Source organism: Centropristis striata, chromosome 15 (assembly GCF_030273125.1).
Source record: "Centropristis striata isolate RG_2023a ecotype Rhode Island chromosome 15, C.striata_1.0, whole genome shotgun sequence".
In the NCBI taxonomy this organism is placed as follows: Eukaryota; Metazoa; Chordata; class Actinopteri; order Perciformes; family Serranidae; genus Centropristis; species Centropristis striata.
Window position 1 is genome coordinate 22,392,543 of NC_081531.1, and position 18,703 is coordinate 22,411,245.

Here is an 18,703-nt window from a genome sequence, read left to right on the forward strand (position 1 = left end):
CATGTGTCATCATGATGTCACCCAGACTTCTCAGACATGTTTTGCATCACACTCTTTCGTCCACAAGAAAACGTGTTCTCCGGCCATTTGATGTCATTGTTAGCTAACGCTAATGTTAGCTAGTAATTAGCTATTACCGTTAGCATCCCACCAAACATTAGACGTCTGATAGACGTGCAGATCATGTCTATATTGCGTCCGTCGGTCCAAGACCAATTCTGGACCACTTCACGACGTGCAAACTAGGTCTGCTATTTGGAGGTCTAATCATGACCCCACTTGGACGTCAATATGCAGTTGAACATTTGAACGTCGGGCGAGGTCACTTATTTCGACGTCTAAGACAGGTGCAGGGATTTGACATGATGTAATTTATTTATTTACATTATTATTATTATTATTATTATTATTATCATCATCATAATAGTAGTAGTAGTAGTAGTAGTAGTTGTAGTACTATGGACATGATGACATATTTTGTGATTAAACACTATTTTTGAATAAAAGTAATATTTTTGTTTGTTTACATTTTCCTGTTTTTCTTTTCTAAAATAGTGTTATTCTGTTTATTACAACAATAAAGGTGTCTTTGGGGGGGGGGGGGGGGGGGTGTTACAGTCAACGCCATTGTGATTGGCTGAGGCATTGCGTCATCAAGGTACATCATAAGAGCCGGTGAAATTCAAATGTCCGCTTGGCTCTGTGCACCTTCCACCTCTACAACAACCTACACAGCAATCCGAAAATCAGCGTCCACTAAATTGCAGGTAAGTTCGGTCAGCCCATAGACCCATAAGTTAATTTAATGTTCATTTATGTATTTATAGCGTTTGCCGTTTTAGCTTTATTGTGTTAATATACCTCAAACCTGTTGTTGCTACAATTAGCATTACAACTGCTAACGTTAGCTTTTGAACACGGCCGATTTTGTTTAATGTACAACGAAACCAGCGAAAAATAAATACATGGAGTGAAGCACTGGAGCCGTGGGCCGTTACACGACCGTTATCGGCAACAGGCCTCCAGTGTTAACGAGCAGGAGGGTTTTAGCAGCGGATGCTAAGCGCTAACGCTAATCGAAGTTAGCATCGAGCTACCTCACAACAACGGCCGTCTTTCTTGTTACCGGTCGAGGCTTTATTTACAGCCTAGGGCGGCTGTGGCTCAGTTGGTAGAGTTGGTTGGACCCTAACCGAAGGGTTGGTGGTTTCATCCCTGACCGTCGCAGCCTACATGTCAAAGTATCCTTGAGCGAGATACTGAACCCCAAATTGCTCCCAATGCTGCGTTCATCGGTGTGTGAATGAATTCCCAATGTGTGAAAGGGTGAATGAGCGCAGTCTGTAGTGTAAAGCGCTTTGAGTGGTCGCAAAGCGACTAGAAAAGCGTTATATAAGTGCAGGTCCATTTACCATCCATTTACAGCCGGTTATGGGTCCGCGGCTCCAGCACTTATTTCTTCATTTGTCTTTATCTACTTGCAGATGGAGTCATGCAGTTTGACAGTTTGGCCACTGAGGAACAAATAAAGAGCTTCAGAGCATTTGAAGCATGCACCGCAAAGGAGTGGAGGGGGGCTTCACAGCCATCAGGACTGATTCTGTCACACTGTTGTTTTACATGTTACACTGTAGTTGCCGTCCTCGGTGTTTGTGCATCTTATCATAAATAATAATACTAATTTAAAAAAACCCACAAAGGGAATGTGTGTGTTAAAATATTAACCAGTTGTGTAAAAATAGAAAGAAAGGGCCAGATTTATTTTCATCATGTGAATTTGTGAAGTTTGACACAGAAAGAGATATATAAATAAAAATATACAGGTATATAGGGTTTATTGATAATATATATACACTATATATTTTATATTGTTATATTTGTACATAGTCAATCAGGACTAACCCTATTTTTGAGTATTGTAGGCCTACCTTTATTTTTTTAACACGGTTTTTCTAACTTGAGGCTTATGCTGCCTGCTGTTTAGTAGCCTAGTAACTATTGTCAACTGACGTGTGCAATAAAAAATGGGTGAAAAAAGAGTCCGGATTGGATTGTGATTTATTATTAACGTGACTGTTTAATCGTGTCCAGAAGGTAGGAACCTGTTTTCCTGTACCAGCTAATTTTACTGTAGCGTTATTTGGTTATGCATTGGAACTAAAGCAGTAAAGTAAAAAAAAGTCTAAAATGAGTTATAATTTGACATAGAAAAGACGTCCACAACGACCATATTTGGACTAGAAATAGCTCCTGCACGGCAGTACTGTGGACGTCGTAAATGGACGTCAAGTATACGTTGAAAGAAAGACGTCGTCTGGAGTAACAGTCTGCACCTTGAGGGGACCAAAATTAGACGTGCAAAAACGACTTGGAAAAGACGTCGTTTGGACGACGCCAAGTGGAGCGGTTAAGTGATATAATGGTTTATTTGGTGATACAAGCATACAAATTGGCATGAGCAGTCTCTGTTGGTCACTTGACAATAACACACCCACAGTTACTTGAAATTCCAAGATGGCGGCCATTTTTCAAGATGGCCGACACCTTAGTGGAGCAATTGAATGATATAATGGTTTATTTGGTGATACAAGCATAAAAATTGGCATGAGCAGTATCTGTAGGTCACTTGACAATAAGCGACGCACAGTTACTTGAAATTCCAAGATAGCTGCCATTTTTCAAGATGGCCGACACCTTAGTGGAACAGTTAAGTGATACAATGGTTTATTGGGTGATATACGCATAAAAACTGGCATGGGCAGTATCTGTGGGTCACTTGACAATAAGCCAGCCACAGCTACTGGAAATTTCAAGGCGGCAATTCTTTTTTTCAGGATGACTGCCGCCTGCCATGTGGACCTTTAAATTATGAATTTCCTCATTGAAATGTATTGGGTTCCTCAAGAGAGGTTGTTTGACTGTGCTTTGTCTGACTCCTTGCCCACGACCTGTCCAGTTTGGTAAAACCTGACAGGAGTTCCCTCCCACCGGCGTAGCTCTCCGGCTTCACCGAGGTACACAGGCTCCCTTACCATGAGGGCTTTTTTAAATACTTTTTTAAATTACTTTTTTTTATAACTAACCATTACTACTGCCATTAAACATGCCAAATAAATACTCAGGGGTGGGGAAACACAGTTGTGGTGCTGAACGGACAGTGCTCCAAAATAATAATTGAGCAATGGTTAATACTGAATGGCAATAATGACAGATCCAGAGGCAACAGCAGGTCTGGCTGACACGGAACAATGACAAACAGTATCTGAAACTATACTAGGGAACTAAACTGAAAATGTGAAAGCAATGTTACAAAGTAAAAACTGAACATGTCACAGTAATAGGCTGGTGACAAAATAGAACATAATGCGCCAATGTGGCGAGGGGAAGCCGAGCCATAGGCCTACACTTGAAAACACAAAGGACAACAAGGAATAACACTGGCAAAAGAAACAAGCAAATAAGTTCTAGCAGGGGCAATACATAGGCATGTGCAACTGAGTCCATATCTGTAGCACTTACACTTTCCAGTACAAGCCTTGGTGCACCCACATTTTGTCAACTCCCAACAACTCTCCGCAATAGGTGGAAGTGGAGTCCAGAAGACTTTCCACTCCTTGTCCTGTTTACCCATCCCCAGTCGGACGGGCTCGGCATTTGTGGATGTCTCTCTTCAATGCCTGTCCCCACATATATCCAGCCTCATAAGAAGTCTGGGGTCTTCTTGACCTCTTGACATGGATATCTTTGGTATCTTTAGTGTCTTTAGCAGCAGTAAATGCTCTCTTTTGGGCCCTTTCCAGCTGTGTGTTGTTGAACATAAGTTTACAGCTTGAATGATATTTTGCTCTGTTTCTTGTCAATGTGCTTTCTATGCCATCACCTTCATCTAGTCGGGTTGGACTACGTAAGATAGGCAGAGCATTTATTTTATGAAATAATGGAACATTTCTTGCAATGGTATTATAACCAGTATGATCTTGGTGTCCTGCTGTTTGTTTTCTCAACTGTTATGATGGCTCCTGCAATGTCTGCAGCAAATTCAAAGGCAGAGGCTGAGGGTTTATCCTTTTACCACCTTTTAATAAGCACTTTGATGTATGGGATACAACTAAATTCATGCCTTAACCCTACACTTAGTCCAATCGTTCATCCAATGCCATTTTTACCCTGTATGATCTGTACACCACCCGGTTAACTCAAACTACTCAGAGAGTTGTCGTCTCTTCTTTGACCAACTTTACAATTGGCTGACACTGAACCCCACTCTGAGTTTAACAGCAGTCATATATCACCAGTGTGCCCTGGTAGTGCAGATACTCACTCTTGTCTAATCTGTCTATGATCAACAAATCAACACAACTGTATTATGATGTTTTAAAACTTGTTTTCCAGAATCTAAATCCCAATACATTTCTATGAGAAAATTGATCTTTTGAGGATCCAGGGGGCGGCCATCTTGAAAATAGAAATTTCAAGTGGCTGGGAGTTTTTTTGTCAACCCAAGTAACTGTGGGTGGCTTATTGTCAAGTGACCCATGGAGACTGCTCATGCCAATTTTTATGCTTGTATCACCAAATAAACCATTATATAATTTAATTGCTCCACTAAGGTGTCGGCCATCTTGAAAAATGGCCGCCATCTTGGAATTTCAAGTAACTGTGGGTGAGCTATTGTCAAGTGACCCACAGATACTGCTCATGCCAATTTGTATGCTTGTATCACCAAATAAACCACTATATCATTCAATTGCTCCACTAAGGTGTCGGCCATCTTGAAAAATGGCCGCCATCTTGGAATTTGCAATGGCCTAATATACAGATTTGTTTGAAACAAATCCACCAACACATCCACCAAATTGGGTGCTTCTATCACAAAATAAACAATTCTTGTGATTTATTGAGCTAATCCGCCCCACAGGGGATGCACATTTTTGGGGGGTGCTACCCACACGTTTAGCCCTGTTGCTCATTCCATGAATGCACTATCCTTACAAGCTGTACCTCGTTGTAAAGGTGACTAATCAGGCTTTCCAAAAATATACAATTCATCACCAGTTGGTATTATTAAAAGGGCAGTTTTTATTCATCATTGATTTATTCGTATAACAGATGCCTGCCACGGCCACTAGGGGGCGCTTTTGAGGTGGCCCAATATCCAGATTTGTTTGAAACATATTCACCAACACATCTACCAAATTTCATGCTTTTATCACAAAGTGAACGATTGGTGTAAAATATTGAGCTAATCCGCCCCACTAGTATGGAATATCCTCTCCAGGCTGTTTGCCAATGAGACTGCAAAGGCAATGAACTGGAAGGGGATGAATGGGAAGAGGTCCTTTAAAGAAATGCACGCGAGAACCCTGCTGATCAGTAAGTATTTGAATATGAGACACCGTTCTTGCAGGCCTTTTGCAGAAGTTTATTCATTATTTGGTCTGGGGCTATCATGAGCCCAGCCTTGGCCATCTCTTCCCCTAGTAAAAAAACCCCAAAAAAACTACAACTTGTTATTTCTTGTACTGCTTTCTAGCTTTTCATGAGATTCTGTAGATGCTCAAATCACCACCAAACATTTCACTTCTTCAACTAAGATATGTGGCTGCATGGTGTCGAAAAATTGTGTTCTGAAACCAGAACCAGCACGTTGCCCTGTCGGTGTGAAACCCCTATCTGAGGATAAACAGGATAGATAATGGGTGGATGTTGGGGATGCTTATAAAATGTGGCACATTTTTCAACAGGAGCTGTAAGGAAGAATGCTGCTGCCACCAGCGCAGCGGACACACAAATTGATGCCCACGCCATCCGCTGGTTTAATTTGGCCACTGACCGTGGTGGTGGCCGAAGGGAGCGGGAACGGGCCAAAGAGGCATTAACTGAGGTAAATTTTAGATAGAAGTGTGTTTGTTCCAATCTGTCAAGAGCACACAGTTTGAACACTGACAACTTTCTTAACAGACAAAAGTGGGGTTTTGTTTTTGCATTACTTGGACTGCCTTGGTGTTACTGACAACTTTCTTCCTGGTCTTTTGTTCGCAGACACCTCCTGGGAATAAAGAGACGATGCCATGCCAACTGCCATGATTGTAATAAGGAAAAAATAATAATAAAAATTAAATGGTTATTTCAACAATTCTGAGTTATGTATTTACTGATATTTATCACAAGCAATTTGACTGATAAAGCGTGGATGACTTGATGATAACTTTGGAAGTCTCTCAGTTTTCCTTGTAAATACTGTAGATCATTAACCTCAGGTACTGTTTCCAATCCAAACTGTTTTCCAAGCTCTCCAAAACAAATGGTAATATCTTTAGCAGGAGAAGAATTTGCACAGATGACTGCTTTAATTAAGAATAACTTGACGTTAATGCACTAAGTGAAATTGTTCTCAAAAATGTTGGGTGTTCTACTGTAACATTTCCAAATGGTAAAGCTCTGCTACTAATTAATAATCTCTACTCTGGTTACTTTACTCTGGTTATTTTGCATATTTTCATTTTCAGAAGGAATAAGTGATAAAATGTGTAATATTATTTTGAATGCAAGATTACAATAATCTGCTAGCCACAGAGTTATACAGAGTTTTTACTTTTACTAAAACCGGACTTGGACACTGGCCCGAGTCTGGTTGGGAGATGGCACAGCTGTGGCCCAGATTTTAAAAAACGGACCCGTACCGGTATTGGCAGAGGACACTGGGCCGAGTCCAGATGGGAACTGGCCCAGCTGCGGCCCAGATAAAAAAAAAACGGACCCGCACCGGTATTGGCCCGTTGTGCCAGAAGGACACCGGCCCGAGTCCGGATGGGAACTGGCCCAGCTGCGGCCCAGATTAAAAAAAACGGACCCGTACCGGTATTGGCCCGTTGTGCCAAAGGACACCGGCCCAAGTCCGATATGCGGATCTGGCCCAGAACTTAAGAAGGGTCTGGGCCAGATCCCGGCCAAATGATTTTTGCTATCTGGGTGGGTTTGCCGTGACACGGAGCAGAGACCTGCAGTCCAGTCTCTCTGAAGCAGAGGATGGCGGTCGTCTTAATTTATGTCAGTCTTCTCAGACAGCCCACAAACATTGGAAGACTTTCTGATCAGAGACTGGAGCGGTGGTCCGGAGAGAGGAGGATGTGGAGCCGGAGCTCGTCTGGGGGGCGGAGCGGGTCGGCAGCACCTGGTGTCGGTGTGTCCTGAGTCTATCTGCTGTCAGGAGGCTGACCTGGACCATACCATGTGTGACCGGGTGAGCCATTTCCCTCCTGGTCACTGCATGACGCTGTGCCAGCTGTGTGCAGGTTAATTGGGGCGGGGCGCGGTGTGTGTGTGATTAAAACAGGTGTGTTGGTCACCACTCTCCCTTTTCTGATTCTACACTGCGGCGCGTCTGGTGTGTCAGGTCGCCGTGCATGTCCGTGTCTCCTCGGCGCAACATTAAGGGGCATCCCGTCCTAACTGCCGTCTTGTTACTTTTATTTGGCCCTGGGGCTTCATCTTCCCGCTCCGTTGCAGAGGCATGGAGCGACGGTGAACCGGAGGGGGCAAGCAGTTCGGTCGGAGCGCGTGCTTGGGTGCAGTAGAGCTCAGAGGTAGGCTGCTCTTAATTGTCTGCTGTTGCAGTTTGCCTCTCAGTGCGCTAGTTGTGACACTCTCTCTCTTTGTCACTGTACAGCGGGGCGCTGTAGCCAGCGTCTCCCACTATCCTAGTTCTGCACTTATCCGTTTGGCGTCCTGGTGTGTATCCGGTCATTGGCCACCACGACGAGGTCTGCTGCTGTCCTGGCTCTGCTAAGTGTGGACTGAGAAGCTCCACTGTCTCGGGTCACTCCACGTGTCCACAGTTTCGGTCCTTTGTGGACGAGATTCAGACAAATTAAAGCCAAGTTTGGCTTGCCTGTCGCCTGTCTTTTTAAGTAGTTTTCATAAGTCAATATTAATTTCAAAGAGTAAATATTTCGTTTGTCCATCTTAAAATTTTAAATGTCTCAGACAATTTTCTTGTCAAGTGACCCATGGAGAGTGTTCATGCCAATTTTCACGCTTGTATCATAAACTGAAAGATTATATCACTTCGCCGCTCCACTAACAGAAGAATACAAGCCAAAGAGGAGGCCGTAGCCTGTGAATGGGAATATCAAGACCTAACTAGAAAATGTCTAAAGAAATTTTGATTGTGTGCTTGCCTCTGGCCCTTGATTCTCATTGATTAAATCAGCAGTTAAACAGGGACTCTGGCCTGAGTTCACAGAAACCTCATACAAGTTTCTAGGACAAATGGTTCATTAGTTAGTAAAAGGGGGCGTGGCTAATCAAAAGGGCGGGAATTTATTAAATATTGTTATGTAGAACTGGTCAGTGATGAACCATCATCATGCATGACAAGTTTGAGGCAGATTGGACAATGTATGGTCAAGTTATAAGGTATCATGCTTTATGAAAAAACGCCATGTCCTTTAAATTAGTATGGCTGTGTCCCAATGTCAAGGATCCTTCCTTGGTAGGATCCTTCCTTCAGAGTCGGGTCCTCCGAAGGCAAGGCAAGAGTCCTTCCTTTGACTGGTGTAATGCACAAATGGGACAGCCTTCGGAGTGTGCAGCTGTGCGTCATTGCGTAATTGGACGTCCTGCTTAACTTCAGCGCCGCTCTCGGCCCTTTTGCTAAGATCAAGTGTAGTATCTGTTCTCATCAGTTTAATAAAAAATAAATAAATAAATTCAGCGCCGCTCTCGGCCCTTTGGCTAAGATCGAGTGTAGTATCTGTTCTTATCAGTTTAATAAAAAATAAATAAATAAATTCAGCGCCGCAATTTCAAAATCAGTTCACGACATGAATGTGTCTCCGGCATCAGCACTCTGACACATATTTGTGAAAATGGAAGAAGATGCTTTAAGGTTGAATCTCCACGATTTATCAAGTAAAAACCATAAAGTGGATTAAACCTGAATATTTAAGTGATCCTGGCTGAATTCAGCCGCTACTTAGTGCCATGAATGCAGCGGCGCATAATTCATCATGGAAATATGTTCTGTGATTTTTATTTTTTATTTTACAGTACAGTACAATAACAGTTATTTATAAATAACAATAACGGATAATGGCAGACTTTCGGTCCCTGTAAACATAATAAAGAAATGTATAACTTTCTGAATGGCACAGTTGCACATAGTACATTATCATCGGACGCATATAAATTAATTAACAATAACTTTAGCGACTGAGACGGCATTAATTAACTTAACCGGCAATGTATCAAGATGACGTTTATTATCTTTAAGCTTAATATTCTGGCATTTGTTTATGTTTATGTTTTTGCTTGACTTTGAACACACGTTTTGTAAGTTATGTGATAACATTCAGTGTAAACTGAAAATATCTACATATTTAAATGCATATTGCGCCGCCGGCGTCGCTGTTTCTACGCTCGCCATTTTTAAATCTCCCGGTAGACCGGCGTGCACAATGCTTTATGGGTAGTCGGAGCGCACGGAGGATACACACATGCATCCTCGGAATTTGGGCAAAAGAAGGACTCTGTCCTCCGGAGCATCCTCGACATTGGGACAGTCCTTCGGCGGATGTCGATGACGTAGTGTCCTTCAAATCAGCCGTTTGAGCATCCTTCCTTGACTTTGGGACACAGCCAATGTCTGTCTTGGAGAAGGGAGGGGGGGTCGGGGGGAGGCTTTGGTAGCTAAGCAACCAGGTGGCCAGGTGGAGTTGACCAATCACAGCAGTCAACTGCAATCAACTGAAATGAACTGCTGGTGGAGACAGTTCCGCCACAGTGAGCAGGCAGAGGTGGACTATAGCGTCATATTTGAGTCATTGTTTGATCTTCGCGCACATATTCAGCAACTGAGTAAAGCAGACTCTCCCCCTTGCTCGCTCTCGATGGAGCTCTGCTCCCGCGGAGCGAGCTCTCTTTACACATTGGGGGCGGGGCCAAGGCTGACCCCAGGCCTCTTATGATTGGTCATTTTCCAGCCCTCCACGTGGGTGCCTTTTCAGTTTACTGCTGACAGCTGGTAGCGGCGGCATCAATTAAACAACAACAACGGTTGTTTCATGACGTTCACGACCACAACTCTACGCTTCATCACTGACAATGAAAAGGTTAAAAAAATTCTGTTTCTTGTTTCTAAATGATCATACAGTAGTTAAAGTGTTAGATCCATGGGTTTGCCGTGACACCGAGCAGAGACCTGCAGTCCAGCGGTGCAGGCTGTCTCTCTGAAGCAGAGGATGGCGGTCGTCTTGATTTATGTCAGTCTTCTCAGACAGCCCACAAACATTGGAAGACTTTCTGATCAGAGACTGGAGCGGTGGTCCGGAGAGAGGAGGATGTGGAGCCGGAGCTCGTCTGGGGGGCGGAGCTCGGCAGCACCTGGTGTCGTTGTGTCCTGAGTCTGAATCTGCTGTCAGGAGGCTGACTTGGACCATACCATGCGTGGTGAAGCATGTGTAACAAATGTTCCCACATTTGGAGTACTGTGCCGGGAAGAGGACGTGCTGTCCCTGAAGGATGTCCGAGCTGAAGGATGTCCGAGCGGAGACACCGGAGCGTCCTGTCAACAGCAGGTAACTAGGTCAAGCTAACTACCGTCAGTAATTGCCGGTGGTTTAACGTAAAATATAATAAATAAACGCTAAACGTGAGACAGAAATATGATGGAGAAGATGCGAACAATGTTTCCATTTTCAATAGTTATCAGACGAAAACGTTTTAGTTTATGTCGCTCCATGCTAACGGTAATAGCTAATTACTAGCTAACATTAGCGTTAGCTAACAATGACATCAAATGGCCGGCTAGGTTGAAAGAACACGTTTTCTTGTGGACGAAAGAGTGTGATGCAAAACATGTCTGAGAAGTCTGGGTGACAACATGATTTTTTTTTTTAGCTAGGTACTGTCAATACTTCTGTTGAGCAGAAGCTGCTTTTTTTATTTTAAAAATCTGCCACTACACATGGAGACGCATTTGAAGCAGTTAGGCCAAGTAAAGGAATAGCGCATGCTAAACTGCACACATCACAAGAATATAGCCTGCAAGATGTGGTGAGGGAGGTCTCGGAATTTAGGATAACCCGACTGACTGACGTGGAGAACGTGGAGTCACGGTAAGAAATAATAAGTAAAAATAATCATTTCTTTAGAGGTTTGCATCAGCTGTGATGAGCTCCTCTGGCCAAGAATTAAATGATGTTGATGTGGAATTATTTGGGTTTTAAGACAGGTGTTTTTTTATATTATTGTGGTTACTTTTTCATTTTTGACAGTCATTTCAGACCAATCCTGAGCTGCAGATATGTTCATGTTTAGGCTCAGAGTGGTGAGGGTATTTATGAGGGCTGCTGTTTGAGGGGAAAGGTGTGTTTAATAAGAGGCTCACAGAGGGACAGAGTCGGACAGCTGCGTTTCAATTATTGTGTTTGTGTATACGGTTTGTTTTGGAGTATGGACATAGTTGATGACTTAATACCTGCTGACTTCACTTGACCTGTCTCACTGCCTGTCTGTCACTGCGGTGGATTGATGCCGCTGTACTGTACTGAGTGTTGTGCTCTCAGTAGAGCTCCGGTTAACGGCGGTGAAATTAAAAACACTCCAGCGTCTGTACTTAGCATTTTCTGGAGGAAGTCCAGAGTCATTAATGAGATGTTGATTCTCTTTCGGTTATATCACTTGATTACGCGTGAATTCGCGAGATTCACTGATACACTGCACTCTGTTGGAAGAGCATTTAATTGTTCTGCCTCTCACTTCACGCCGCTCACTTAGAGATTGGATAATCTTCCACGGCGCACCTGATGATTTCTTACGGCACAGTTGTGTGCCGCGGAACAGCTGTTGGGAATCACAGGATTGGAGCACAGTTATGGGGCGAATCTGATTGGCTTCTTGTGTTTTGGCTTTGATGTAAATCCGACAGGATTTACATCAAAGCTGGCGGGACTCGGCGAGGTAAGAAGACATACTACTAGCATACTACCGTTACAATTGTGCCTTATAATGTTAGCATTTTCATATTTGAACTTTTAAACTACTGTCGAAAATTTTGTGAAATGTAATTGCAAGTTATTTGAGTTTCATTTGGACGATGTTTGTCATTTTATTTTGCTAATTTATTCGCGGAACTGGTCTTAGGTCTGAGCTAGCGCTCTCTAGCGAGCTAGCTTTAGCATCATGTCGAAGCAAATGGTCCGTCGAGGCAGAATATCTTCACAGTTACTCCATGTTACAGTTACCATGATGCTAACAGTAGATGTGTCTGGTGTTAGCAAACACTATTGATTCTAAGAGTGCATTGCATGGTTTGACTGATTTGATGCTACTGACAGACAGCCGATAATGCATTGTGAGTTGATAATCTAGGCCACAACAGTTTATGATTGCTGTGTTTTGTCTTGTGTCTATCTGGGAAGGTGTCATTATGCTAATAATAATATAATAATGCTAAAAAAATGCCAGCTCATGCTATTTTCCTTGATTAATGTTGTCTAAATGCCATTTTTAATGTAGGGGTTGTGTACAATGTTGGCCTGACAAATTTTTTTTAAACTGTGATATGTAGCTAATTGTATGTGGATTTTGATGGTAGCTTCTTGATAATAGTCCTGTTTTTTGTGAGGATGTTTTGGTATTCTTATGTAATAAGGTGTGATAGTAATACCAATGTCATACTCATCAATGGCTAAATTTGAACATTTGGTGTATTTGGATAATATTAAACTGAAACTCATGTCACTTGGTAATGAGAGGTTAAAAAGAAAAGATAATCATGGGGATATACATTTAACCATGGAGTCAGGGCTGTAGAAATTTACTGTAACGATGAACTGGTAGTTTACTTCACCATTTAAGATTTACATTGTGTCAATGTCAATGTTACTCACTACTGTTAGCAGACTATTACCCAAACTATTACCATTTCTTTTTTTCCAATTTGTCATGTCAACTGGTACCTGAAGTATGTGCTCCTGTGACTAATATTAATGTACTCTCTCTCTCTGTGTGTGTGTGTGTGTGTGTGTGTGTGTGTGTGTGTGTGTGTGTGTGTGAGTGAGTGAGTGAGTGAGATTGGAAGTTGAAAATGTAGGCTTAAACAGCTTTGGATTAATTTGTTTGTGTGTGTGTGTGTGTGTCCTCAAGTGGTGCTGTGAAGCATTTTCATTGTAGGCTTTAATCCTGTTTTCTTCTGATATTAATACTGCAGTACTATTTTGATAATAGAGGTTATTATGTAATAAAGTGTATTTGTAATACCAGAGTCATAGCCATTAATGTCTTAAATTAGGCCTCATTTCAAGAGAGAAAAAAGTAAAAAAAAACCCCTGTATACTTTTTTCAATAGTAATGGAAAAAAATAATTCTTGATGGGAATGCACAGAGTAGGTCATGTCAACTTTTAGTGAAGCTTATGTTTTGATATTTGTATATTTGAATAAAATTGACCAATATTAATGAAAAAAATATGAAAATGAAATATAAATTTTTTTGGTCATGAGTTACCTTAAAAGGTGAGAAAAAAGTTGGTAAATTTTTTTTCTACATTTCCTAAAACCAGTCTTATGTCATGAGGTCCTTTTTGACCCCTGAGGACCATGGGTGCTATAAAAATGTATAAAACACGTAAAAATGTATGAAGAAAGTTAAAATTTATATTATCTATAAAGGATGCAGAGGGGCACATATGCTGAAAATTTTGCTGTGTTTCTAGAGGTGCTATGTGTGTATTTAATTCTAATGATTATATTCAGCTTTATACTGATTTTTATGAATAAGTGATGCATTAATTCAGTTATTTAAAGCATTAATTACACATTATTATTACATTGCTGCAATGCTCACGGTTGTCATCCTGTTCTAGATAAACACTACTTCACCTAAGAGACTTGAGTATCCAGTTCTTCATTGACCTTCAGCATTCAGTTGTTTGTCTTCACCTTTTCAGGTAAGCAATTAAAAAAAAATGCTTTTGTAATGTTGAGAAACACTGAAATTATTATTCATAAAAAACTTTCAACCACTGTTCTGTGATGTCACGTATAGTGATATACAAATATATCTGAAGGAAAGGTGTATTTGGGATAATCAATATTATTAGTATTATTCATGTATTTATTCATTTTTAAATCAGAGAATGGGGGAAAATAGATTATTAGTACAAAAACTAGTAACTAGTAAAAAAAAAAAATTGGTAACAATAATGTTCATTCATTAATTGACGCTTGGTCAAACTCTCATCTAATTAAGTATTGCTGTCTCATTAATGTATTTATTTATTTTGTCGGCTAAAACCTGAGGAGAAGAAGAAGATGACTTTATTAATCCCACAATGGGGAAATTCAACCTCTGCATTTAACCCATCCTTTTTTACACACAAGTGAACACACCATGCAAGGAGCAGTGGGCAGCACATTACTGCGCCCGAAGCCATCACCATGTTGTTTTTTCACATCAGAATAAGTATTTCACATGATGCAGATCTTTCAGCATGTGGTCCTCAATATATAGTATAGAAGTCACTGTATTTTCTGACTTTTCCAGGTTTCCTGTGTCCAGCATCTTCAAGACAGACTAAGCTAACTTTTCATATTTTTTGCACATTTATATTTAGTTTAGGTTAGGAGTAGGTTAGGTTTATAGTAGAGTATTTAGTTTGTATAGTTTAGCTTTTTATGCTGGTCTAGGGACAGTTAAGTTAGCAAATTAATTTAGTTCAGATCACTTACAGTTGCATATTATTGTTACAATTGTGTTATTTTGTGAGTTATTGTTGTACAGGCTATTGTATATTGCAGGACCAAGTGAGACGAGGAAGACCACTGCTTCCAAGATGCCGCGCTCAGAAAGTGCGTTGGACAAGTCTCGACCTTGCAGATCCTGCCCCACTGAGCCCAACCACTTCCGACCATGGGGTACCTCAAAGACCTCCGTCAACCAGCCGGCTGTGGATGATGTATAACGCACCCACAACTCCTTCTCCAGTCTACAAGGTATGGGTTTGTTTTTTTCCCCATCACAGTGGACACAGACGTGGCCTGATAATACAATCTGCTGTCTTAACTACTTCCTTTGAATAATAAAATATTAATTCACAATTGAGTATTTATAATGTATGAATAAATTTGGTATTGTGTGTCATCTGGTTCTGAAAATACAGACACCCCCACAGTCCAAGAACAGCTGGATGACCTCTGGACCCACTTGCCCCCGTTCACCAGTTGAAAAGATAGGCTTTTTAAAAAATTCTTCAATTGTTAATTCTGCACAAAGTGATACACAAAACATTGTATGTCTTCCATTTCAACAAACACAAACATGAAATGTATATTTCAATACATAACTTAATGCAAATCAATCATACTAAACATCATCTTTTTTTTTAAACCAACCATTGCACGCACTTCCATCCAAGGAGAGGTTGCATCTTGATGGTAACTTTTTAGATTAACAAAACTTTTGTGAGATTTGTAATTGTTGTTTCTGGGGAGGGGGCGGAGAGGGTAAGTCTAAACATTGCATGCAAGAGACCAACACCGGTGTCTCAGGGGAAAGCTATCTGTATACACAAGTATCAATCTACTTGGTTGCTTCAAAATTTTACGATAGTTTTGCAATTCCTGACCCAGAGAGAAGCACATCAAACAAACAAAAAAAGCAGATTAGATTAGATTAGATTAGATGGTAGATTTTCAAGGCCTTTCAATGACATTAACATTATTTTCAATGACATTCATTTTGCAATTAACATTAGTTTTATCTTCTAAAACATAACTATAATGACATTCAAATGTACCGGCAGTCGCCGGTTCGCATGGTCTTAGCGGGAGAGTTACTGGTTTGCATGGTCTCAGAGGCAGAGTTACTGGTTCACATGGTCTCAGCGACAAAGTTACTGCTTCACATGGTCTCAGCGGCAGAGTTACTGGTTCATATGGTCTCAGCGACAGAGTCACCGGTTCACATGGTCTCTCAGCGACACAGTCGCCGGTTCGCATGGTCTCGGTGGCAGTCGCCGGTTCACATGGTCTCAGTAGCAGTCGCCGGTTCGCGTGGTGTCAGTGGCAGTCGCCGGTTCGCATGGTCTTAGCGGGAGAATTACTGGTTTGCATGGTCTTAGAGGCAGAGTTACTGGTTCACATGGTCTCAGCGACAAAGTTACTGGTTCACATGGTCTCAGCGACAGAGTTACTGGTTCACATGGTCTCAGCGACAGAGTCACCGGTTCACATGGTCTCTCAGCGACACAGTCGCCGGTTCGCATGGTCTCGGTGGCAGTCGCCGGTTCACATGGTCTCAGTAGCAGTCGCCGGTTCGCATGGTCTCAGTGGCAGTCGCCGGTTCGCATGGTCTTAGCGGGAGAGTTGATGGTTTGCATGGTCTGAGGCAGAGTTACTAGTTCACATGGTCTCAGCGACAAAGTTACTGCTTCACATGGTCTCAGCGCAGAGTCACCGGTTCACATGGTCTCTCAGCGACACAGTCGCCGGTTCGCATGGTCTCGGTGGCAGTCGACGGTTCACATGGTCTCAGTAGCAGTCGCCGGTTCGCATGGTCTCAGTGGCAGTCGCCGGTTCGCATGGTCTTAGCGGGAGAGTTACTGGTTTGCATGGTCTCAGAGGCAGAGTTACTGGTTCACATGGTCTCAGCGACAAAGTTACTGGTTCACATGGTCTCAGCGACAGAGTTACTGGTTCCCATGGTCTCAGCGACAGAGTCACCGGTTCACATGGTCTCTCAGCGACACAGTCGCCGGTTCGCATGGTCTCGGTGGCAGTCGCCGGTTCACATGGTCTCAGTAGCAGTCGCCGGTTCGCATGGTCTCAGTGGCAGTCGCCGGTTCGCATGGTCTTAGCGGGAGAGTTACTGGTTCACATGGTCTCAGCGACAAAGTTACTGCTTCACATGGTCTCAGCGGCAGAGTTACTGGTTCATATGGTCTCAGCGACAGAGTCACCGGTTCACATGGTCTCTCAGCGACACAGTCGCCGGTTCGCATGGTCTCGGTGGCAGTCGCCGGTTCACATGGTCTCAGTAGCAGTCGCCGGTTCGCGTGGTGTCAGTGGCAGTCGCCGGTTCGCATGGTCTTAGCGGGAGAATTACTGGTTTGCATGGTCTTAGAGGCAGAGTTACTGGTTCACATGGTCTCAGCGACAAAGTTACTGCTTCACATGGTCTCAGCGGCAGAGTTACTGGTTCACATGGTCTCAGCGACAGAGTCACCGGTTCACATGGTCTCTCAGCGACACAGTCGCCGGTTCGCATGGTCTCGGTGGCAGTCGCCGGTTCGCATGGTCTCAGTAGCAGTCGCCGGTTCGCATGGTCTCAGTGGCAGTCGCCGGTTCGCATGGTCTTAGCGGGAGAGTTACTGGTTTGCATGGTCTCGGAGGCAGAGTTACTGGTTCACATGGTCTCAGCGACAAAGTTACTGGTTCACATGGTCTCAGCGACAGAGTCACCGGTTCACATGGTCTCTCAGCGACACAGTCGCCGGTTCGCATGGTCTCGGTGGCAGTCGCCGGTTCACATGGTCTCAGTAGCAGTCGCCGGTTCGCGTGGTCTCAGTGGCAGTCGCCGGTTCGCATGGTCTTAGCGGGAGAATTACTGGTTTGCATGGTCTTAGAGGCACAGTTACTGGTTCACATGGTCTCAGCGACAAAGTTACTGCTTCACATGGTCTCAGCGGCAGAGTTACTGGTTCACATGGTCTCAGCGACAGAGTCACCGGTTCACATGGTCTCTCAGCGACACAGTCGCCGGTTCGCATGGTCTCGGTGGCAGTCGCCGGTTCGCATGTTCTCAGTAGCAGTCGCCGGTTCGCATGGTCTCAGTGGCAGTCGCCGGTTCGCATGGTCTTAGCGGGAGAGTTACTGGTTTGCATGGTCTCGGAGGCAGAGTTACTGGTTCACACGGTCTCAGCGACAAAGTTACTGGTTCACATGGTCTCAGCGACAGAGTTACTGGTTCACATGGTCTCAGCGACAGAGTCACCGGTTCACATGGTCTCTCAGCGACACAGTCGCCGGTTCGCATGGTCTCGGTGGCAGTCGCCGGTTCACATGGTCTCAGTAGCAGTCGCCGGTTCGCATGGTCTCAGTGGCAGTCGCCGGTTCGCATGGTCTTAGCGGGAGAGTTGATGGTTTGCATGGTCTGAGGCAGAGTTACTAGTTCACATGGTCTCAGCGACAAAGTTACTGGTTCACATGGTCTCAGCGGCAGAGTCACCGGTTCACATGGTCTCTCAGCGACACAGTCGCCGGTTCGCATGGTCTCGGTGGCAGTCGACGGTTCACATGGTCTCAGTAGCAGTCGCCGGTTCGCATGGTCTCAGTGGCAGTCGCCGGTTCGCATGGTCTTAGCGGGAGAGTTACTGGTTTGCATGGTCTCAGAGGCAGAGTTACTGGTTCACATGGTCTCAGCGACAAAGTTACTGGTTCACATGGTCTCAGCGACAGAGTTACTGGTTCCCATGGTCTCAGCGACAGAGTCACCGGTTCACATGGTCTCTCAGCGACACAGTCGCCGGTTCGCATGGTCTCGGTGGCAGTCGCCGGTTCACATGGTCTCAGTAGCAGTCGCCGGTTCGCGTGGTCTCAGTGGCAGTCGCCGGTTCGCATGGTCTTAGCGGGAGAATTACTGGTTTGCATGGTCTTAGAGGCACAGTTACTGGTTCACATGGTCTCAGCGACAAAGTTACTGC

General features: G+C 43.5%; 1 long non-coding RNA gene and 1 other non-coding gene across 2 annotated transcripts; both read left to right on the plus strand.

Annotated features, from left to right (window-relative positions):
* The first annotated feature begins 8,714 nt into the window (after window positions 1-8,714).
* On the plus strand, window positions 8,715-8,901 carry LOC131987305 (U2 spliceosomal RNA). The gene has a single exon (XR_009395772.1). It is a non-coding gene; the product is annotated as a U2 spliceosomal RNA (small nuclear RNA).
* Window positions 8,902-11,936: 3,035 nt separating this feature from the next.
* On the plus strand, window positions 11,937-15,394 carry LOC131986183 (uncharacterized). Its single transcript, XR_009395682.1, has 3 exons — window positions 11,937-11,961; window positions 13,868-14,996; window positions 15,164-15,394. It is a non-coding gene; the product is annotated as an uncharacterized LOC131986183 (long non-coding RNA).
* The last annotated feature ends 3,309 nt before the right edge of the window (window positions 15,395-18,703 follow it).